Source organism: Geotrypetes seraphini, chromosome 1 (genome assembly GCF_902459505.1).
Source record: "Geotrypetes seraphini chromosome 1, aGeoSer1.1, whole genome shotgun sequence".
NCBI lineage: Eukaryota > Metazoa > Chordata > Amphibia > Gymnophiona > Dermophiidae > Geotrypetes > Geotrypetes seraphini.
The window spans coordinates 225,429,537-225,454,101 of record NC_047084.1 but is presented as its reverse complement, the minus strand read 5'-3'; the positions used below and the strand labels follow the sequence as shown (position 1 = coordinate 225,454,101).

The 24,565-nt window shown below is 45.4% G+C and overlaps 1 protein-coding gene across 1 annotated transcript in view; it reads right to left on the bottom strand.

The window, feature by feature from the left end:
• RFC1 (replication factor C subunit 1) overlaps positions 1–24,565 on the bottom strand; it is a 363,193-nt gene that overhangs the window by 332,515 nt on the left and 6,113 nt on the right. The window lies entirely within an intron of this gene.

The following is a 24,565-nucleotide window of genomic DNA, read 5'->3' as shown; positions in this document are numbered from 1 at the left end:
GTAAATGTGGTGTTATGTGGCCAGTACGTTGATCAGGGAGAGCCCTAATGTATGAACATTTGTAACGTGATATTGTTTCTGTCATAATATAAGGGCCTTTGCATTGCTTATGATCTCTTTATTGCTATCAGCTTATTGAGGCTCTTTACCTATCTTGTAGCAGTGCCAATAATGAACCAAGGCCAATATAAAAATATTGCAGGATTTCATCGTGCTCTAGTCATTGTCGTTTTAAAATGCAGTTAAGGCAAACCGCCAAAGAGAGCACAGCAGCTGAATTGTCAAAATCGCTTTTATCTATAACTTCTCCTGTGGCCTCTACTAAGTATTGGTCTTCATTGGCTGCTTGTTCAGGTCCTGTTACATAAATTGCTTTCCTTCAGGTGCCTAATCATTATTCTACTGCAATGTGTGTGGTTCTATTTCTCAACTTGCAAGTTGCTTGCAGAAAACTGGCAATCATGTCTTCAACTCCACCTCCTTACCAAGAAGCTGCTCCTGCCCCCTCAGTTTGTTTTCTGCAGGCAAGTTGCTCAGAAGTGCTGAACTGATCTGCTCTGCAGTTTTATTATTTTCTGGTATTTTTTTTTCTGCTTTTGTTTGGAAACTCGATGCCCAGAGGTTCCCACTTGTTGGGACCTCTGCCAGGGATAAAATGCAGACCACACACAGCTAGGGCTATCAGATGTCCGGATTTCCCAGGACATGTCCTCCTTTTCGATGGCTTTTCAAACCCCGGCACTTTGGGTTTTGAAAAGCTTCCTGTAAAAATCGCATTGGAAGGGACAGATGCCATTTGAGGGCAGGGCAGGGCTGGGGGGGCATAATGCAGGCGGAACAGGGTAGGCTTAAGGGCATGGCAATGGGTCCGGATTTTCCTTCAGGGAAAATCTGGTAACCCTACACACAGCCGAGGTCTGCTAGTAGCAGGATCAGCCCTTGGGGACACCTAGCTAGCCAGCCTGCTTTTATATTTTTTTAGCTCAGGGGCTATCCCCTACATAGCTGCTCAAACCCCTGATTTATTCAGGAGCTTGAATGCATGTTGTTTGGCTGCTTCCCAGTTTGGCCGGAACTAACAGTGGGCCGGCTTCATGGTTTCCCCCCCCCCCCCCAAGGTTTTCCTAGAGTTACTATGCACCCGGATTTACCCGGACTGTTTGTACTATGTCTTGCATTCCACTAAAGACCAAATCTAAAATAGCACCCCCTCTTGTCAGTTCCCGGACCAGTTGCTCCAAGAAGCAGTCATTTATGACATCTAGGAATTTTACCTCCCTAGTACTCCCCAATGTAACATTTAACAAGTCAATGTTGGGGTAATTGAAATCATAGAAACATAGAAAGATGACGGCAGAAAAGGGCTACAGCCCATCAAGTCTGCCCACTCTACTGACCCACCCCATTAAGTCTGAGTGCTGATGACTTAGTTCCTTAGCTCGACCTTCGTAGGGATCCCACGTGGATGTCCCATCTATTCTTAAAGTCGAGTACGCTGGTGGCCTTGATCACCTGCACTGGAAGTTTGTTCCAATGATCCACCACCCTTTCTGTGAAGAAGTACTTCCTGGCGTCACCACTAAATTTCCCTCCTCTGAGTTTAAGCGGGTGCCCCCTTGTGACCGAGGGTCCCTTGGGAACGAATATGTCGTTTTCCACCTCGACACGACCTGTGACGTATTTAAATGTCTCAATCATGTCACCCCTTTCCCTGTGCTCTTCTAGAGTATAGAGCTGCAATTTGCCCAGTCTTTCCTCGTATGAGAGACCCTTGAGTCCGGAGACCATTCTAGTGGCCATCCGCTGGACTGACTCGGCTCGAAGCACATCTTTACGGTAATGTGGCCTCCAGAATTGCACACAGTATTCCAGATGAGGTCTCACCATGGCTCTGTAAAGTGGCATTATGACTTCAGGTTTGCGGCTGACGAAGCTTCTCTTGATACATCCCATCATTTGCCTTGCCTTGGATGAGGCCTTCTCTACTTGTTTGGCAGCCTTCATGTCTGCACTGATGATTACTCCCAAGTCCCATTCTTCTGAAGTCCTAGCTAGTGCTTCTCCATTCAAGGTGTATGTTCTTCGTGGATTTCTGCTGCCGAGATGCATGACCTTACACTTCTTAGCGTTGAAGCCCAGCTGCCATGTCGAGGACCATTTTTCCAACGTGATCAGATCCTGCGGCATACTATCCTTGAGATTGCTTTCACTTACTATATTACACAGTTTGGCAGCGTCGGCGAACAGTGCTACTTTATCCTGAAGCCCCCGGGTCAAGTCCCTTATGAATATGTTGAAAAGGGATGGTCCCAGGACTGATCCCTGCGGCACTCCGTTAGTCACCTCCAATGTCTCAGAGAGTGTGCCGTTGACCACCACCCTCTGAAGTCTTCCACTCAGCCAATCATTGACCCATGCAGTTATCTTCTCACCCAACCCCATCGATTTCATCTTGTTTAATAGTCTACGGTGCGGGACACTGTCAAAAGCTTTACTGAAATCCAAGTACACTATGTCCAGAGACTCTCCTGAGTCTAGCTTTCCTGTCACCCAGTCAAAGAAGCTGATGAGATTGGATTGGCATGACCTGCCCCTAGTGAATCCATGTTGACAGGGATCCCTCAGATTTCCCTCATCCAATATCGTGTCTAATTTACCTTTAAGTAGAGTTTCCATGAGTTTACACGCTATTGATGTGAGACTCACTGGCCTGTAATTCGCAGCCTCTGCTCTGCAACCCTTTTTGTGCAGAGGAACAACGTTGGCTGTTTTCCAGTCCAGGGGGACTCTCCCCGTACTTAGAGAGAGATTGAAGAGCAAGGCTAACGGTTTCGCCAGAACATTGCATAGCTCTCTGAGCACTCTTGGATGCAATTTGTCCGGTCCCATGGCTTTGTTCACCTTGAGTCTTGACAGTTCTCTGTAAACATCAGCTGGTGTGAACTCAAAATTCTGAAATGGGTCTTCCATGCTTTGCTTTGCTTCCAGCCGTGGCCCGTGCCCTGGTGCCTCGCAGGTGAAGACTGAACAGAAGTAATCATTCAGCAGTTTGGCCTTATCGGAATCTGTTTCCACATAGTTCCCTTCTGGCGTTCTAAGGCGTACTATCCCGTTTGCGTTCTTTTTCCTGTTGCTAATGTACCTGAAGAAGGATTTGTCCCCTTTCTTAATGTTCTTCGCTAGAGTTTCTTCCATTCGAAGTTTGGCCTCCCTGACTGCTGTTTTGACCGCTGCAGACTTTGTCCTGTATTCAATGTTTGCTTCTTTTTCCCCCGTGCGTTTGTATGAGAGAAATGCTCTTTTCTTCTCTTTGACGAGGTACGAGACCTCATCAGTGAACCATTGGGGTTTCTTTTTTCTTTGCTGTTTGGTTACCGATTTTATGTAGCATTTAGTTGCCTCATGAAGGGTCGATTTCAAGGTTGACCACATAGTTTCCACATTATCAGTTACTTCTTGAACCTTCGTCTGATGGACGAAGTCTCCCATGCGTGCGAAGTCAGTGCCTCGGAAATTGAGTACCCTTGTTTTTGTTTGTGACCTAGGGAAGCCTTTCTTAAGGTTAAACCATACCATGTTATGGTCACTGGTGGCTAGCGTTTCTCCCACCGAGACCTCCGAGACGCTTTCCCCGTTCGTAAGTACTAGGTCCAGGATGGCCTGGGCCCTAGTACCATTTGTTTGAGCCTTACTCCCTTCATGGACGTTAATATCCTCCTGCTATCACAAGTTGTCGCTGAGAGTGTGTTCCAGTCTACATCGGGCATGTTGAAGTCTCCTAACAGAACAACGTCCCCCCCGTAAGGTGATATTCTCAATGTCTTCAATTAATTCTGTGTCCTTGTCCTCCGATTGTCTTGGAGGTCTGTACACCACACCAAGGTACAGGCATTTTTCTCTGCCTCTGGCCAGGTTTACCCAGATGGATTCCCCAGTATACTTGACATCCGTGATCCTGGTTGTCTTGATGTTCTCTTTGATGTAAAGTGCTACCCCACCTCCTAACTTACCCTCTCTGTCTTGTCGAAGCAGGTTGTATCCTGGTATAGTTATATCCCACCCATGAGAGTCTGTGAACCATGTTTTGGATATTGCTACTACGTCTAGGTCTGCATTAACTATTTCTGTTTCTAGTTCTAGAAATTTATTCCCTAGGCTGTTAACATACATAGCTCTCCACTCTTTCTGTTTACTAAGCTCCTGTAGTGAGCCATCCATTTGAATTAAAGTGTCATCTAGTGATTCTTTTGCAGAAAAAGACAGGTTTACATGTAGATGATGAGGCTGCGGTGTCTGGAGGGTGGAGTACCGAGTGAAGTGCTCTGTGAACTACTCAGACCATTTTTGCAGCTAAGTTTCTCTGTCTTTTTCTGCTTTTGGATTTTTTTGAAGTTGTTGGTGACTTTATGTTATTGTACAGATCTTGGTTACACAATTTGTGTTGTTTTTTTTTTTTTTTTATTTTGGCATGACTTTTTATGTGGGTGGTTCCTCTGAGGGCTGCTACAGTGCTGGCTTTTCCAACTATAATTACCATCACATATGTGCAAGTATTTCTAACCTTTGAGTGTTTTCTAGAAAGTGAAGTTTTTTGCCAAATGAAGCTGAACTGAGGCTTTTTTGCCACTTTTCTTTGTTTTTCTCTGATTTTGAGTGCTCGGGTTGTGTGTGTGTGTGTGTGTGTGTGTGAGCCCATAGGTGGGTTTTCTGAACTGGAGGGAGTTTGTCCGGGGTTTGGACTCTCCCTCTAGTCCAGCTTCAAGCCTTTACCTGAAGTTGATTATGGCTTTCCCCATGTCCCCTACTTACTTCCTCCAGCACTGTAATTGCAGTCTTCAGGCAGCTTAAGGGATATGAGCCTACTGCCTTCAGCCTGCCTGGAAGCCTTATCTCTGCATTGTCCCACCTCTGCGGGAACAGAGAAAGAGAGAGAACCACTCACAGGGAGAGAGAGAGAGAGAAATAAGCACCCACAGCAGGGCTGTTGAAAAAAGAGAGAAGCACCTGCGGGGGAGGGAGGGCAAGAGAGAGAAGCACTGAAAGGGCTAAAGGGGGACCAAGGAAATGAGTGAAGGTTGGGGTGGGGGTCATGTGTCCTCTTTTTGTCTTCATGCCCTGTGCCTTATTTTGTCATGGATTGGTTCCGGTATAGTTGCTTGGTTTTGGGACTGAACTGCAGGGGGCTCTAACTCTAAGGTAGGAGGAGTACATGCTCAGAAAAGTGTGTGGATTTCTGCAACTCCTGGAGTGCGGGAAGGGATTGAGCATCTAGAGTACGGAATCCTACAGGGACTAACATCATCGAAGGTAGAAAACTAATCGTCCATTGAACTTCCAAGTGTCCTCAGTGTCTGTTTGCAGCACAGCAGTGACGGTGGCACTGGAGAACTTCCCTCAGCATGCGCCTGACCAGACAAGGACACAGGCCAAGGCCAGGAATGGAAAGCCCAATTCCATACCATTTTTGTCCCAGGATGAAATTTCTCTGGCAGAGTCTGCTTCTTTACATGGGAACAGCAATCAAGAGGCGGTGGCGGCCCTGGATTAGGGGAAGACCCCCAAAGTGCGCCAGCTGTTCAAAGCCTCTGCGCTCTCGGGCATTATTTCCACCTCGCTGTGAGAATTAAAGCTGAAGTTCCTCCAGCATCCTTGTCCTAGTGTTCAGTTATGAGCAGCTCTATGGGTCCGATCATGTTCTTTCCCTTGCATCCGGACATCACCAACCTGGTCATGGACCACTGGGAGTCACCAGAAGGGTCCTTGTGAGTGGCTAAGACTATAGCCAAGCTTTATCAGATGGTGATGGATTTTCAGCAGCTATTTGTTCAGCCAAAGGTTGGTGGTGCAGATCACTAAATTAACCTCCTTCCCTAGGGATGATGTTAAAGGATACTCAGGACTAGTGCTGCCCGATTCAGGAAAAAAAATTTTGATTTGATTCAGCCTATTGAAACTGATTTTCCTGCTTAAGTGGGTGTTTTTTCAAACATCCTGATGGGTTTATTTTATAGCCTCTTCACCCCCCCCCCCCCTCTTTGACTTCTCCTACCCACACTGGCACTGTGGTGTAAACCAGGGGTGCCCATACTTTTTGGGCTTGCAAGCTACTTTTAAAATGACCAAGTCAATGATCTACCAACAATAAAAAATTTTTTTTAAAAACACAAAGCACACTGAAAGGCAGAGAAAATGTTAATTATCATTCATATTCTGGGTTTTTTTCAAAAAGGTCAAGGCAGATGTCTCTATGCAATGTCACCTCAGTAACAGCCATACAAAAATAGACAAATATACCCCCTCCCTTTTTACTAAACCGCGATAGCAGTTTTTAGCGCAGAGAGCTGCACTGAATGCTTATAGGCTCCCTGAGCTAAAAAAACGCTATTGCAGTTTAGTAAAAGGAAGCCATAGTGCAAAATATAGACAGCAGATATAAATTTTAAAAACGGACACATTTTGATCACTAAATTGAAAGTAAAATCATTTTTCCTACCTTTGTTGTCTGGTGATTTCATGAGTCTCTGGTTGCACTTTCTTCTTTTGACTGTGCATCCAATATTTCTTCCCTTCTTTCAGCCTCCTGTATGATTCCTCTCCTTCAGACCTCATTCTCTCCTCCAACTTTTTCTTTCTTTTTTCCTGCCCCCTTCTTTCTTTCTGTCTCCCTGCCTCCCTTTCTTTCTTTTTCTCTCTCCATGCCCCCTTTCTTTCTGTCTCCTTGTTCCCCTTTCTTTCTGTTTCTCTTCTTTCTTTGTCTCCCTGCCCCCCTTCTTTCTGTCTCCCTGCTTGCCCCCTTTCTTTTTTTTCTCCCTGCCCTCCCCCCAGCCACTAGGTTTGCCACTGCCATTGGGGAACAGGCCTCCAAGCCACTAGGTTTGCTGCTGCCATCAGGGAACAGGCCCCCAAGCCACCGCCGCCCCAAGCTCTCCCTGTAGAAGCATTGCGCTGACCAGCATTCCGCTCCCCGACGTCAATTCTGACATCGGAGAGGAAGTTCCGGGCCAGCCAGGCAGCGATTGGCTGTCCCAGAACTTCCTCTCCGATGTCAGAATTGATGTCAGGGAGAGGAATGCTGGTCGGTCTGACGCTTCTGCAGGGAGAGCTTGGGGTGGCGGTGGGGGACGTTGGGGAGAGGAAAGCCGATCGGTCTGCTGAAATCGGGACAGAAACACAAGTCTATTACGGAGCCCGGGATGGGCTCCTCGATCGACTCGCATTGCCTTCCTGATCTACCGGTTGATCACAATCAACGTATTGGGCACCCCTGGTGTAAACAAAATAAACAAAAAAGACTTTTCCTCTCTCTGTTAAATCCTAGCTCATATTTGCGGTCTAACACCAGCTCTGGCAGGATACACATTTCAAATCTGGCATACAGTGGTGCCTCGCATAACGAACGCCTCGCACAACGAACGCTGCACACAACGAACTTCATGTCTTGATTCACACAACGAACTTCGTTTCACACAACGAACTTCACACAACGAACTTCGTTTCACACAACGAACTTCGTTTCACACAACGAAGTCGCCCGAGCTGCCGATGTATTGCATCCTTCCGCGCAGGCACTGCAGGCAGTCGTTAGTCACTGCGCTTAACTGCCCTCTCTCACTGTATACAGTCGTCCTTTTAAGATAAACTCAATATTTTTTATATATCATGGCTTCTAAAAAAAGCAGGAAGGTGATTTCTGTTGAAATGAAACGGGAAATAATTAGAAGGAGTGAATGTGGGGTAAAACAGTGTGACCTCGTCAGAGTTTGGCCTCAGCAAGACCACCATTTTCACCATTTTGACAAATTTATCTTTTTTTATGTCATCTTAGCATATTTTATGCTGCAGAACGAATTATTTTTTTTAACATGTATTGTTATGGGAAAACGCGTTTCACATAACAAACTTTTCGCATAACAAACTTGCTCCTGGAACGAATTAAGTTCGTTGTGTGAGGCACCAATAATCACAAAACAGAAAATAAAATTATTTTTTCTACCTTTTGTTATCTGGTCATTATTTAAATCTTGTTGGTCCCAGGTCTGGTTGTCTTCTGATAACTCGCTTACCAGGGTCTCCTTCTTTCTCCATGCTAACCATCCATCTTCCATCTCTGTCCTCCCCTTCTGTTTCCCTTCCCTCCCCAGAGATCTGGCATCTTCCCTTTTTTCATCTCCATCCATGCAAATGCAGCGAAGGATCCCACCATCCCTAGATCCACCATCTCTCCTTTTCTCAAATACCCTTTCATCCAGCATCTCTCCCTCCTTCCCCAGTGTAACATTTCTCCTTCCCTCCTTTCTGCCTCCCCATCCATCTCACCCTCTCCATGAGTCCAATACTCTCTGGCCTTGCCTCTTCCCTCGAGTGGCAACCCTCCTTCCCACCTCCCAACCCAACATGCTCTCTCCCCATGCACCATCTCACCCTGCCCTCCAGTGTGTATCACCTTTCCTTTCCCTCCCTTTCTGCCAGGTCCAGCAGCACCTCTTCTCCCTTTCTTTTACCTCCCCCCAATCCAGCAGTACACCTTCCCCCTTCCGTGCTCCCCCTGTCCAGCAGTACCCCTTCTCCCTTCCCTCCTGTGTACTCCTAGACCAGGGCCTCCCTCCCCCAAAGGCCTGGCCTGCCCCCTCCCCAAGGCCTGCATGTTTCCCCCCACTTCTTTCCAGGTCCTCTGGCTTCCCCCGAGCCTCCCGCTCTTACCGCAGCCTGCAGAGAGGATCACAGGTGCTCTATGCAATCCTTGCAGGCTGCCACCATCCTCAGAAGCACATTCCCTCTGATGCAATCCTGCCCCTGATGTCAGAGGAAGAGCAGGACTGTGTCAGAGGGAACGTGCTTCTGAGGACAGTGGTAGCCTGTAAGGATCACATAAAGCACCGGCGATCCTCTCTGCAGGCTGCGGTAAGAGCGGGAGGCCAGGGGGAAGCCAGAGGATGCAGCAAAAAGAGCAAAAGCATGGAACAAGGTAAAAAACCAGGATTTCTGCAGCTTTTCCCAAATGACCCTCACCCCCTAAAGCAGGAGCAGCAGCGGCAGGCCAGCAAGAGGCAGCGCTGCCGCTCTTGCTTTAGGAAGGCACAGGGAGGAGGGTCAGTCACCAAATTAGCCAGGCCGATTTTTTTTTTTTTTTTTAACTAAATCGATTTTGAATCGATTCACCCGAAGTGAATCGGGCAGCAATACTCAGGACCGTAAAGTGGATTTGCTCCTCCAGCTGCAATTTGAAGCTTTGGCTCTAGGGAGTAAAGTAGCAACTGCATCTTCCTTTATGGTATGTGTCTGCCACACCTGCTGTCTCAAGCCTAAGACCTGCAGGATGACAAGGATCCCCAAGTGCTCCTCTCTGGGGTAAGTTATATAGTAGACACTTTGAAGGATATCATCAGAGTTATGAGCAAGGTCTCAGCCTATGCTTTCTCCACCCAACGGATGCTTTGGCAGTGGGTGACTGACACTGCCTGTACAACTACGCTAAACAGGCTTCCTTTTCAGGGGCAAATGCTCTTTGGCAAGGGCCTAGATGACCTGATGGCCAGTGTTGTGGCCGTCAACTCAAGACTTTACCAGACAGTAGACCCCAAACGGCTTGGAGTTTGAGTTGGGGCAATTTTCAAGGTTCTCAAAGATTCTGTCCTTATAAGGGAGGCCAAGTGATGCAGAGGTCCTTTCAGAGGCCGTGTAAGAGGTTCAGTGGGGCAGGAGACAGCAAGCCTCAGGCTCTCGCTCCTTCCCAGCCTCTAAGAAAGAACAATGATGCAAGGACATGGGCTGAGCACCCCCACCCCCCGGTAGGGGACAGGCTGTTGGCCTTTTGGTCGGTCTGGTCTCAGATTGGCACAGACGTTGTCTGAGAAGGATACAAAATCGAGTTGTGTGCCCCCCTGTCAGACCACTTTGTAGATTCTCTGGCTGGAAAGAGCCCTCAAAGTTCAGGCTATAGTACAAAGGCTGCTGGCTCTTTGGGCCTTAGAGCTGGTCTCGGGCTTGGGCAGATGCTCCAAATACTTCATTGTACCAAAGAAAGGCTCAGACGACTGGAGGCTGATTCTAGACCTCAAGTCAGTCAGTGCAGCACTGAAGGTACCACACTTCTACATGGAGACTGTTCAGTTGATCATAATGGCAGTGGTGCCAGGTATGTGGCTACCGAGAGGTTTTTGAACTACCGTAAGCAAAGATGGCTATACGTATAAATTAAATCCTGCCAGTGCTTTTGGACTGAATGCTGAATTGAAGTGGATGACAATGATTAATAGAGGCTACAATGAGAGTAATAGGGAAACAAATCAACTGGGAAGCTTTGGTGAATTGATGGTAGGGGATATACAAGCATGGATTTGTTCATACATTAATGGAGAGTATTTAAGCTGGCCACATTGAATTAAAAGAAAACAGATCATGAAGCATTTGAAGGATCTTAAGGCTGATATAGCTTTACTGCAAGAGTTGAAGCTTGCTCTACTCAAAATGCAGAAATTAAAATGGGAATTTTGGAATACAGTTTGTTTATTCTCTGGAGGCACCAAATCTAAGGGAGTAGAAATATTAATCAGAAACACATTCCTTTTAGTGAATACAATTCAAATGGTGATTCCCAAGGTAGATATGTTTGGATATCAGGCAGAATTGATAAGTAGGAATTTACCCTGCAAAATATCTATGCTCCTACTGTGCCCATAAAACTATTGGGGGGTGGGTTGCATTAGATCAGCTGTCCCTTATGTGGCTCATGGGAAAAAGATTTGCTCTATTTGATGAATATATCTAGCATAGAATTTCTGGTTTGGTCTGATCATGCTCCTATTACCATGACTATGTCTATGCTTGAGAGGCAAAATGGCAAGCAATATTGGAGACTTGATGAGATAGCATCTTTCTAGATTTGCAAAATACACTTCAGATTGATGATTTGAAATAATACAGGTACTTTGAATGTAATGATTTGATTGAAATCATGCCTCCGATATTCTGGGAAGGGTTAAAAGCTGTGACCCGAGGCAAATTAATAACTTTAGTGTCACATAATCATCAAAAGCAGGCTCAGAGGAAGTCATTTCTCAATAACAACTATATCAGCTACAACATGCCCATAATACTATGCAGCCCCCCCCCCCCAATATCCCTCCTCACTCATCTACCCCCACCCCCTGTAAACTCTGTTTATCAGGTAAGTCCCTCTTATCTGAACCCTTCTCCTCTGCCAACTCCAGACTCCATCACTTCTATCGTGCTGCACCATATGCCTGAAACAGACTGCCTGAGTCAATACGTCAAGATCCGTCTTTAGTAGTATTCAAATCCAAGCTAAAACCCCTTTTTTTTTTTTTGGGAAAATTCTTTATTGATTTTCAGTTCAAGTACAAAGTGCAATAAAAATTTTACAAACAAGTAATATATTGAACAGCACTTACATCCAACAAATAATACAACAAAATATATTCCGCCCCCACCCTCCCTGGATGTGTGTGAACAACAAATAGGAATTAAGAGCTTATACAATTAATCAGATTTAACAAATTCTGTTAATGGACCCCATGTTGCTTTAAATATTTTATTATATCCCAATATTTCCGAATTCATTTTTTCATATCTATAGCATTGACACAAAGTTTCCCACCAAAAGGAAAAATTTAACCTGTCCCAGTTTTTCCAATTCCTGGTGACCATTTGCATGGCAACCCCTGTCATAATTATAAGAAGTCTGCTTTTATACCAATCTAATGGATTTTTAACTTTCAACAATGTCCCATATATGTCCACATCGTAGGACAACGCAATCGATGTTTCCAGTATCCTGTTAATTTGTCCCCATATTGATTTCCAAAAATTGAGTATCAAGGGCTCCTTTTATCAAGCCGCGCTAGCGGGGTTAACGCGCAACGTTTCATCACACGCTAACCCCCACGCTGGCCAAAAACTACCGCCTGCTCAAGAGGAGGCAGTAGCGGCTACCGCGGCCAGCAGTTTAATGCGTGCTAAACCGCTAGCGCGGCTTGATGAAAGGAGCCCCAAGGGACAATAAAACAACAAATGATCCAGTGTCCCTACTTCAAGATGACAATTCCAGCATCTATTAGACTTTGAACTGTCCAACTTTTGCAAATGAACTGGGGTCCAAAAAAATTCTATGTAACAAAAAAAACCAGGTTTGTCTCATAGATGCTGACAAAGTACATCTCATCATCCAAGTCCATTTTTTTTAAAGGCTGCTTTCAACACCTAACTCCCAGTCCCCATAAGATACCCATGTATATCCTCTCATTCTCTCTGCAAGAAACTTCTCAACCATATATGTCCTGTCTATCGAAATTAGATTGTAAGCTCTACTGAGCAAGGACCATCTATTGCTTGTTAAATGTACAGTGCTGTGTATGCCTTTCAATGCTATAGAAATAATAGTAGTACTAGTTGGGGGGGGTTGCAGTAGATCAGCTTTCCCGTATAGAAAAGTGTTGCTCTGAGCTTCAAAAACTGGATTTGGAGGAGATTAAATGGCCAATAGGGCTGGTAAATTGCTAGCACATAAATTAAAGAAGCAACAATTGAAAAATTCTATATTACATATCACCTAATGGGCAAGGTTGGAATTGCATTTTTCAGGATCAGATTCAGAATGCTTTTGTACTATATATATATATTTTTTAAACTTTATTTAGTTTTTAGTGCCAACAAGAAGTGCAATACAATTTATATACAAATAATGATAATTAACCAAGCACTTATAATCAATCAGTATCTATACAAAAGATAAAAATTCCCTCCCCCATCCATCATTACCTTCAGGAATAATACCAAAACAAAAGATATACCCCCACCCCCCCGTACAATATTATAAAAACTACAGTAACCATTATCTCTTTCTCTCTCTAAGAGATCCTACATGCCTATCCCAGGCTTTCTTTAATTCAGACACAGTCTCTGTCTCCACCACCTCTTCCAGGAGACTGTTCCACGCATCTATCACCCTTTCTGTAAAAAAAGTATTTCCTTAGATTATTCCAGAGCCTCTTAACTTCATCCTATGCCCTCTCATTGCAGCTTTTCCTTTCAAATGAAAGAGACTTGACTCATGCGCATTTACATTACGTAGGTTATTTCAACATCTCTATCATATCTCCCCTCTCCTGCCTTTCCTCCAAAGTATACAGACTGAGATCTTTAAGTCTGTCCCCATATGCCTTATGATGAAGACCACATACCATTTTAGTAGCATACCTATGGACCGACTCCATCCTTTTTATATCTTTTTGAAGGTGTGGCCTCCAGGATTATATACAATATTCAAAATGAGATCTCACCAAAGTCTTATACAGAGGCATCAATAATATCTCCTTTTTCCTACTGGCCATACCTCTCCCTATGCACCCTAGCATCCTTCTAGCTTTTGTCATCATCATCTTGCCCCCACTAAACTAAGAAAAATAAGAAAAAAATAATCTGGATGGCTGGTATGATACCGAGTTAGGAAATGTTAAACGGGAGTTACGGAAACTTGAAAGACAATGGTTGAAATCAGGGAACAGTGTGGGGAGGTCAAATTGGAGACAAAACTAAACGAATACAAAAAAATAATAATAAAGAAGCGCACTAACTTCTACGCCCAAAAAATCGGATCACTGAACGCCAACAGTAGAAATCTCTTTAAATTAGTCAACAATCTCTATGATATACAGGCCTTCTCATGTTCTATCCTAGATTCCCCACCATTTGCTGACGACCTGGCTGAATTTTTCAACAACAAAATCAACAATTTGAGATCTAAACTAACGGGCTCCAAAACCAAACATTTGAACTACCCAGATGCCCAACACAAAGATGAACCTATGACCTGGAATATGAAATATGACCTGGAATAATTTTACTACTCCATCCTGGCAACAATTCTCCAAATATTAGACTGCTGCCCCCCAAATATAATGAAAGTTGCTCCAGTCTCATTTAAAGCCAAGTTATATAACTGGTAACTTCCCTGAGGATTTAGGCCAGATTATGATCACCCCGATCATCAAAAATCCTAAAGAATCTACCAAACTGACCTCTAATTACAGACCAATTGCGAGCACTCCCTTGTTCGTTAAACTGATGGAAGGCTTGGTCATCCAGGAACTAGTAATGTATTTGGACAAATTTAGCGTACTGCAAGACAATCAGTCAGGTTTTTGTTCTGGGTTCAGCACTGAAACTGTCATTGCATCACTGCTGGATTTCCTTCATACCTTATTCAGTCAGGGTACCAGTGCCCTAATTCTGCAACTAGACCTAAGTAGTGCCTTCGATTTGGTTGACCATGCCATTTTGGAGTCAATCGATCTTTCAGGTAACGTGTTAAAATGGTTTTGGGGGTTTTTGAGCAAACGGTCATATCAAGTCTATAGTGACAATAAAAAATCCTGTAGTTGGGTAAACTCTTGCGGTGTCCCGCAGGGCTCTCCTCTATCCCCTACATTGTTCAACATATACCTTGCCTCATTGGGGAACTTACTACAAAGCTTAAAAGTTAAATTTTATATCTATGCTGATGATATCACCATAGTTATTCCCCTTACAACTCTGACCTCCGAGACAAAGATTCATATATCGTCCATTCTAGAGCAAACTGAGCTATATGGATAACCGACTTCAAACTGAAGCTCAACACAGATAAAACTAAATTTTTCCTGGCAAGCCCTAACGACAAAATCAAAGACTCATCGATCTCCATAAAAATTCTGGGAGTGACTCTGGACCACCACCTTACTCTAAATGCTCACACAGATTTACTGGTTAAAAAAATGCTTCTCTTTACTATGGAAACTCAGAACCATCAGAAAATACTTTGATGCAGCATCTTTCCGCTTACTGGTTCAATCTTCCATCTTAAGCATGCTCAATTATTGCAACATCATTTACTTGAGATCCTTCAAAAAAACCATTCTAAAACTCAAGAGTCATTCAAAATTCGGCAGTTTGACTGATTTTTGGGCTGAAGAAATGGGAACACATAAGCCCCTATTATCAAAAACTCCATTGGCTGCCCCTGGAGGTGCAAATTCTGTTTAAGTTCTCTTGTCTGTGTTATAAATCAATATTTGGTCTGGCCCCCACTTACCTAGTTTCCCAATTTAACCTGGCAAGTTCTATTAGACCAGTGGTTCTTAACCTGGGTTCGACCGAACCCCAGGGGTTCGGTGAGTCAGTCTCGCGGGTTTGGCGGAGGTCAAAACACACCTCCGACTCATCTAGCGCTTCGGTCACGTTCAATCATCTATCAGTTATTTAGTGATTTTGATCAAGACTGATCGTGTACTCGGTTTCTTGATCTATCAATCTGTAACTAACGCCTTATATACATCAATCAATTCCTGATCAAAATTTGTGATTTAACTGATAGATGATTGAACGTGACCGAAGCGCTTATGATTCGTGATGATACGCCCCGTTTGTCCATAATTGGCTGCAGGTGATCAAGCAACATCGCTTGGCCTATCTGTGCTGCAGGGGATTTGATGCGCACAGTAGTCGAATTGTAACTGTTGTGATGGTACGTCGTGTGATACCTATCTTAATCCCTTACTAACTATGTCGAGCAAAATACGAAAGTGGTTGGACGAATATGTACAATATGGATTCACATGTATAACGGAACGTGATGGGAGTCAGCGTCCGATTTGCAATGCCAAGTTGAGTAATTCTAGTCTAGCTCCGGCAAAACTAAGGGAACACTTCCTTAAGCTGCATGGAGATGGAAAATACAAGAACACAACGCTCGCTGAATTCAAGGTGAAGAGAGCAAGATTCGATGAAAAGGCTACTCTGCCTGTTCTCGGCTTTGTACCCATCAACAAACCGATCCTCAAAGCATCGTACGAAGTTGCTTCCTGATCGCAAAGCAGGGCAAACCACACACCATTGGTGAAACACTCATAAAACCAGCTGTGTTGAAGATGGCGAATATCATGCTGGGAAAAGCGGCTGAAGTTCAGTTATCTGAAATTCCTCTTTCAAATGACATCATCAGCAACAGAATAGAGGACATGAGCAAAGACATCTTGGCTCAAGTAGTTGCAGATCTGATTTCAAGCCCGGCAAAATTCAGCCTTCAACTCGACGAGACCACAGACGTTTCCAATCTAAGCCAGCTTGCAGTATTCGTGCGCTATGTGAAAGACGACGTGATAAAGGAAGATTTTTTATTTTGTAAGCCTCTTACAACAACTAAGGCAACTAATGTGAAGAAACTTTCTTTCGTGGGATATGGTTTCTGCAGTTTGTTCAGACGGAGCTCCAGTCATGCTCGGAAGAAAGTCCGGTTTTGGTGCGCTAGTGAATGCCGATGCACCACACATCATTGTTATGCATTGCATTCTGCACAGGCATGCGTTGGCAAAAAAAACCTTGCCTCCAAAACTGGCAGAAGTTTTAAAAATTGTTGTGGAATGCGTGAACTATGTGCGAAATAATGCTCTGAAGCACCGCATCTTCAAGGAGCTGTGTAAAGAAATGGGAGCTGAATTCGAGGTACTTCTGTACCATTCTAACGTTCGGTGGTTATCCCGGGGACAGGTGCTGAATCGTGTTTTTGCCATGCGTGTGGAATTAGCTCTGTTTTTGCAAGAGCAGCAACATTGTCATGCAGATTGCTTCAAAAATTCTGAGTTCATTCTCATTTTAGCATACATGGCTGATATCTTTGCAGCTCTCAATCATCTCAATAAGCAGATGCAGGGTGGTGGAGTCAACATCATCGAAGCGGAAGAAAACCTGAAAGCTTTTCAAAAAAAGCTACCATTATGGAAACGACGAACAGAAAATGATAACTTCGCAAACTTTCCCCTGCTAGACAACTGTGTAAGTAAGATCGAAGATGTATCTGGAATCGGAGACATTTCTGTACCCGCGGAACTGAAGCAAACTATTGCCACGCACTTAGATGAGCTTGCAAAGTCTCTCGACGGATACTTCCCTACAAGAGAGTCATATCCAGCATGGGTGAGACAGCCGTTCACGTTTAGTGTTGAGACAACAGATGTCAATGATGAATACCTCAATGAAATCATTGAAATTCAGCAGAGCCAGGTTCAACAGCAACTCTTCAGAAAAAACAACGCTCTCAACGTTTTGGTGTCAACAATTGGTAACGTACCCTGTTATTGCTAAGAAAGCTCTGGAAATTTTCATACTGTTTGTTACAACATATCTTTGCGAGCAATCCTTTCGAGGATGCTGGACATAAAAATGAAGAAAAGGAAGACTTTGTTGCGAAAATGACATGAGAGTGGCACTTGCCAAGGTAAAGCCGCGCATTTCTGAACTGGTCTCTGAGAGGCAACAGCAGAAGTCACACTGATTTGCAGTAAATTTCATTATTATGTTATTATTATTCAAAATATAGGAGAACTTTTTTGTTTTCAAAATTGATATTATTTTTTCCCTCACTGTATACCTATGTTTTGAATTTGTAAAAATCATATTTTATTTTTCCAATAAAGAAGGGTTCGGTGAACACACATATGAAACTGGTGGGGTTCAGTACCTCCAACAAGGTTAAGAACCACTGTATTAGGCCCACACGAAGAATACATCTGTTCACCTATCCGACAATAAAGGCCTGCCACTACAAAAGATTCCTGGCGAGAACCCTTGCCTTCAAGGCAGGCAAATGGAACGACTGGCTGAATAACATTATCACGCACTCCTCAACCTACTTCAATTTTAGAAAATTGGTAAAAACAAGTTTGTTCAATCGATTTGTAAACTAAGAATTTTATAGCTTTGCTAATTCAACCAGTAACCTTAAGAGCTTTCTACTTCTTCCATTATGTAAGATTGTATTGATGTCTTTGAATTATGACCTCTTCGCTGATTGTCCAGCGCTTCTTGTTGTAAACCGCCTCAAACTTTCATGGCTTTGGCGGTATATAAGAATAAAAATTATTATTATTACTAGTTGTTTAGCCCGTTACATTAACGGGTGCTAGCAGCCCTTCTCCCTTACTTTTACCTCCTCCCTGTCCAGCAGCACCCCCACCCATTCCCTGCTCCCCCTATATAGCAGTAGCCCTTTTCCTTTTATCTCCCCCTGTTCAGCATCACCCCATTTCCAGCTCCCCATATCCAGCAGTAGCTATTCTCCTTTGCAGGAGCCCTTCTCCCTTCCTTTTATCCCCCCCCCCTCCCGGTCTAGCAGTACCTCTTCCCTGCTTCCCCTATCCAGCAGTAGGCCTCCCTTCCTGTTACCTCCCCCCCTGTCCAGAATCACCTCTTCCCCACTCCTCCTGTACTGCAGCACCCCCTTACCTGCTCCCCCTGTCCAGTCCGGTGATCTCCAGCCAACAGGATGGCTCCTGCAGGGAGTCTAGTTCCTGTCCGGTCCGCGCCAGGCGTGCGAGCCTGCTCCGCCCCCTCCCGACCTGCTGGGAGTATTTGAATTAGACCCGACGGTTCCTGTTGAGGGAAGCACTCCTCACCGGACTCAGCGGTGAACTCCAGCCATCGGGCCGACATCCGCCTTGGTTTGTTGTTTTTTTTTAGTTGAAAGATGCGGCGGTGGCTCCTCTCATGATCCCCGCCTGCGTCGGAAGTCCAACGCAGGCGGGGATCGTGAGATTAGCCACCGCCGCGTCTTTCAAAGAATCGTAAGCCGCGCATGCACACTTCCTATGTGTCAAATGCAGGGCTCACGTGACAGTGGATCGCAGGCGCTCCTCTTGCTCTCTGGCTGGTGTTAACGTCTGGGGCATTTTTTATTGTTATGTGTAATCAAGGCAGAGATGAGAAGTGGCTCGAGCCGACGCGCTTGTGCTGGGGACTCGTACAGTCCAGTCCTTCTGGAGAGTGTAGGGCAGTGGGGCCATAGTAAGAGCGGGGCATGCTGCAGTCTTGGCGGCCACGGACATACGGATCACGGAAGCACGCCGATAAGACTGCGCATGCGCCGCCTACGGTTTTATTATATAGATTATTTTCAACCTGTTTGGCCACCTTAAGATCATCACATACAATCACACCCATGTCCCGCTCTTCTGTCGTGCACATATGCTTTTCACCCCCTAAACCAGGGGCGTCCAAACTATGGCCCAAGGGCCGCATGTAGCCCCATGAAGTATTTTGTGCGGCCCCGGTCGAGGGCAATGCAGTGTTTTCCTCTGCTACTCCTGGGTGTTTAGTGTCTTGCTGGCTCCCTCCTCTGTCTTGCTACAGTGTTTGCGCGGCCCCAGAACATTTTTTTTTTTCAACCAATGCAGCCCAGGGAACCCCTGCCCTAAACTGTACTGCTCCCTTGGGTTTTGCAGCCCAAATGAATGACCTTGCATTTCTTAGCATTAAATTTTAGCTGCCAAGTTTCAGACTATTCTTCAAGCTTTGCCAGGTCTTTCTTCATGTTATTCACACCATCTGCAAAGAGGCAAATCTTACCTGACAGCCCTTCAGCAATATAGTTTATAAAAATGATAAAAAGAATAGACCCAAGAACAGAACTTTGAGGCACACCACTGGTAACAACCCTTTCCTCAGAACGATCTTGATTGATCACTACCCTCTGTCGCCTTCCACTCAACCAGTTCTTGACCCAGTCTGACACTTTAAGACCCATCCTGAGGGCACTCAGTTTATTTATTGGACGCCTGTGTGAAACACTGTCAAAGGCTTTATTAAAATCTAAATACACCACATCTAGCGTATTCCCTCTATCCAATTCTCTGGTCACCATTCAAAGAAATTGATCAGATTTGTCTTAGAGAGTTGCGCGGGGACAGAAATCCCACCCGTCCCCACCCGTCCCCGCCAAAGTCCCACCCGTCCCCACCCGTCCCCGTGAGGAATCCCTCCGTCCCCACCCGTCCCCGCGAGGAATCCCTCCATCCCCACCCGTCCCCGCGAGGAATCCCCTCTGTCCCCACCCGTCCCCGCGAGGAATCCCCTCCGTCCCCGCCCGTCCCCGCGAGGAATCCCCCTACATCCCCACCTGTCCCTATAAACTACAGAAATAGTTATTTCATTTAATTATGCTACTGAATTAAAGGCTCTGGTAGAAACCCATTTAAAAATAAGCAAAAAGACTTTATTAATTTGGAAATATTAATTGGGAAGAATACATACTTTGTAAACGGGTTTCTACCAGAGCCTCTAATGTTTATAAATTTTTATCAACACAACTAATATACTACTTTATCCTTAAGCAAAAAAAAAAAAAAAAAAAAATTTTTTTCCTACCTTTATTGCCTGGTTTCTGCTTTCCTCATGTTCTCATTCAGTTCCTTCCATCCACTGTCTCTCTTCCTTCTGCGTCTTCCATTTGCTCTGTTACTGTGCCTCTCCCTTTCTCCCCCCTCCCAAATTGGTCTGGCACCCATCTTTTTCCCTCCACTCCCCCCATAGTCTGGCACCTCTGTCTTCTTCCCTGCCAGCGTCTTCTTCCCATTCCCTCTTCCCCATTTCCTTTCAGTGTCCTTCTCCCCCACCATCTTTCCCATGTCCTTTCAGGCAGCATCCTTCTCCCCTCTCTGCCTTCCCCATGTCCTTTCAGCGGCCTTCTCCCCCCTCTGTCTTCCCCATGTCCTTTCAGTGGCATTCTCCACCCCTTTGTCTTCCCCAGTGCTTTCAGGGTCCTTCCCCCCCCCCCCTTCCTCCCGTTTACCCCATGTCCTTTCAGCGTTCTTTTCCACCCCTTTGTCTTCCCCAGTACTTTCAGCGGCCTTCTCCCCCCTTAAGCGTCTTTTCTTTTCCACTCCACCTTTCCTCCCTCCCTGCCTCCACCTTTGTGGCGCTTTTGCACCCGACCGACAACAGAACAGGCCCGGTCGGACAAATCTCCCTGTCCTGTAGCCGCGATCTAAATTACCTTCTTACAGCAGCTGGAGTAGTGAAGCTGCTGTAAGAGGTAATTTAGATTCGCGGCTACAGGGCAGGGAGGTTTGTCGGCCGGGCCTGTTGTCGGTCGATCGGGGGACCTGACCGGCTGTGCACATTCTTCGGGGCGGACCGCCCCCTCCCCCCTCTTTCGTTCGCCATTGCCTTCTTCCTACCTGCCCTGCCGCAGCCGCACACAGCCGACCGGAAGTCTTCCTGATGTCAGCGCTGACGTCGGAGGAAGGGAGGGCTTTGCTTAAGCCCTCCCTCCGACGTCAGCGCTGACATCGGGAAGATTTCCGTTCGGATGTGTGCTGCGACAGGGCAGGTAAGGAGAAGGAGACTACCCTCGCGGCTCGACCAACCCCGCTGCGATCCAACACCGCAGGAACCCCGCTACCCTCGGAGGCGTCCCCACGGGATCCCCGCGACCCTAGGGGGCGTCCCCACGGGATCCCCGCGACCCTAGGGGGCGTCCCCACGGGATCCCCGTGACCCAAAGGGGGAACCCGCGGGATCCCCGCGGGTCCCGCGGGATTCCCGTCATCCCCGTTCCCGTGCAGCTCTCTAATTTGTCTGACAAGATCTACCTTTAGTGAATCCATGTTGCCTCCGGTCCTGTAATCTACAGGATTCCAGAAACTTCACCATTAATTTGCTTACCACTGAAGTCAGACTTACCAGCCTGTAATTCCCTACTTCTTCTTTACTTCCACTTTTGTGTAGAGGGACCACATCCGCCCTTCTCCAGTCCTCCGGTATCACTCTAGAAACTCACTGAAAAGGTCAATCAATGGAGCCACCAGAACTTCCCTAAGTTCCTTCAGCACCCTTGAATGTACACCATCCGGCCCCATCGCTTTGTCTACCTTTATTTTAGCTAGTTCCTCACAAACACAACCCTCTGAAAATCGATCAGGGTTTACCACTCCTCCATCCATATTCATGTTTGTCTTCTATGGTCCTGATCCTGGTGCTTCAGCCGTGAACACAGAACAGACATGTTTGTTAAGCAATTCAGTTTTTTCTTTATCAGCTTCTACATATTTCTCCCCTTCACCTTTGAGTCTCACAATGCCACTTTTGCACTTCTTCCTATCACTAATATATTTAAAATATGTCTTGTCTCCCTGTGTTACAGTGTCAGCTATTTTTTCTTCCATTTGCATCTTTGCTTTCCTGACTATATGACCAGCCTCTCTTAACTTTTCCAGATATTTTTGCCTATCTTCCTCTTTCTGCGATCTTTTGTAGCTTATAAAAGCTAACCTCTTATTCCTTACCTTCTCAGCTACTACTTTTGAGAACCAAAGCGGCCTTCTTTTACTTTTCCTTACTTGCCTTACAAAAAAATTTGTCGCTGTTACAATTACTCCTTTCAGTTTTGTCCACCGCATTTCCACTCCATCCAGACGTTCCCATCTAGACAACAATTCCTTGACGTAATCCCCCATCTGAACAATGTTAGGTTTTTTAAAGTCTAGAACCTTTGCTTTAGAATGAGTCCTCTCTATACCCATCTTAGTATTAAACCATACCATGCAGTGATCACTGAATGCCAGATGATCACCCACTGTAACATCAGAAACACTTTCCCCATTTATAAGCACTAAGTCCAGTATAACCCCATCCCGCATGGGTTCCATTACTAACTGCTGGAACAGTTCTCCATGTAGAGAATCCAGGATTTCCCTACTTCTAGAAGACCCTGCAATAGGGATACCCCAATCAACATCCAGCATGTTAAAATCACCGGTTAGTAAAGCGTCCCCTTTTTTAGATATATTCTGGATGTCTACTATTAAATCTCTGTCCACTTCTTCCTTCTGTGAAGGAGGTCTATATATCGCACCAATGTAAATATATTTAGTATTCCCTCATTCCTAATTGATCCATAGTGCCTCTTCCTTACTCTGCAGATCTTGCAATCATGTAGCTTTAATACTCCCCCTCCTTTTCTTCCTATCCTGTCTCTCCTGAACAGATTATAGCCCGGAATAACTACATCCCAGTCATGGTTCTCCGTGAACTACGTCTCCATGATCGCCACTATATCCAAGTCATCTTCCATCACAGCTTCTAGATCCAGAATTTCATTGCCTATACTTCGAACATTGGGATATACTGTTTCCAGACATTGCCCCCTTTTCCCATCCATGTAGAGGTATTCAGTGATTTACTTACCTGAGGACCTATACTCACCTGGGGGCTTTGACCTCCCTGCCCCATTACTTCTAGTTTAAAGCCCTCTTCAGTAGATTAGCCAGCCTACTGCTAAAGACACTTCTTCCCTTCTTTGATAGATGCACACCATCCCTACTCAGCAGCCCTTGGAAAATCATCCCATGGTCCAGTTAGCCAAAACGCTCTCAACAACATCATCCACGTAGCCACGCACTCATCTCCAGGAAGCGAGCTTCTGTGCTCTGGCCTTTACCCTCGACCAAAAACAAATGCAATGCTAAATGCTTGTGACCAGCCCCACCAGGGCCTTTCCTCTGCCACATCACATCCAACGCAGCAGAGGAAAGGCCCTAGCAGGGCTGGCCGCAAGCAGCCTGTTTACAGCGTTTCCTCTGCTGGCTGGCCACCACTACTGCTTTGGGAGGGCCCACAAGTAAGAAATACCACATGGGGAGGAGGGTCAAATGGAGGCTAGATCTGCATGGGGAAGGGAGGAGGCTGTTGGGTCAGGAGCAGGATGTTAGGAAGATGCTATAGGGGGTGGTCAGAGAGTGAGAGAGGGCAGACCCGCAGAAGGAGGAAGGAACCACAATTGGAGATGATGGTGAACCACAATTGGGGGGAGGGGAGGGGAGGGGACATGGATGGTGGACCCATGGAGAGGAGGGGACAGAGATGGATGCTAGCAGCTGGACCCATAAGTGGGGAGGAAGAAAGTGACCCAGACCAGAAGGGAGGAAGCGATGCGAATGAGAGAAATGGGGTAGAGACCTATTTGAGATGAGATCTATTTGCATGCACTGCTTTCATTGTATGCTAATAGATCTCATGCATATTCATTGGGGAAATCCTGAAAAACCCAACTGGATTGCGGCCCTCGAAGAGGGACTTTGACACCCCTGCACTAGCTGTTTTAGCACACGCTAAATATTAGCGTGCACTAAACGCTAACGCGTCCATTATAGTCTATGGACATGTTAGCGTTTAGTGCGCGCTAATATTTAGCGTACACTAAAACGGCTAGCGCGCCTTAGTAAAAGGATCCCATTATGGGCAGACCATTACAGCTTTAAGAAAATGTTGCAAACCAAGCTGTAGACGTATACTTTTGATCTGTCTTTCCTAACACTGTGTGGGTATTTTTGCAATATTTTTTAATACGTTACTGAAGAATTTGTAGGTTTTGTTTTCATATGTGTTGATATTATTTTGAAGAATGGTTTGCATTGGTTTTGATCCATGTATGTCTATTTGGAAACCGCTGTGACTCCAGGCAGTATATTAAGGGCCTGTTTTACAAAGCCGCGCTAGCGCCTGCAGCACAGTAACGGCCCCGAAGCCCATAGAAATTTAAAGGGCTTTGGGGCTGTTGCTGCGCGGCTTTGTAAAACAGGCCCTAAGTTTTTAAATAAATAAAACAACTTGACGCATTTTGGAAACGATCACTAATAATTCCTTATCTAGATTCTTTGATATCATCACTGGAGGAAAGATTTTTTTCAATGACAATTTACCTACATTTTCTTTACTAATCGAAGAGTTTAGCAAAAAG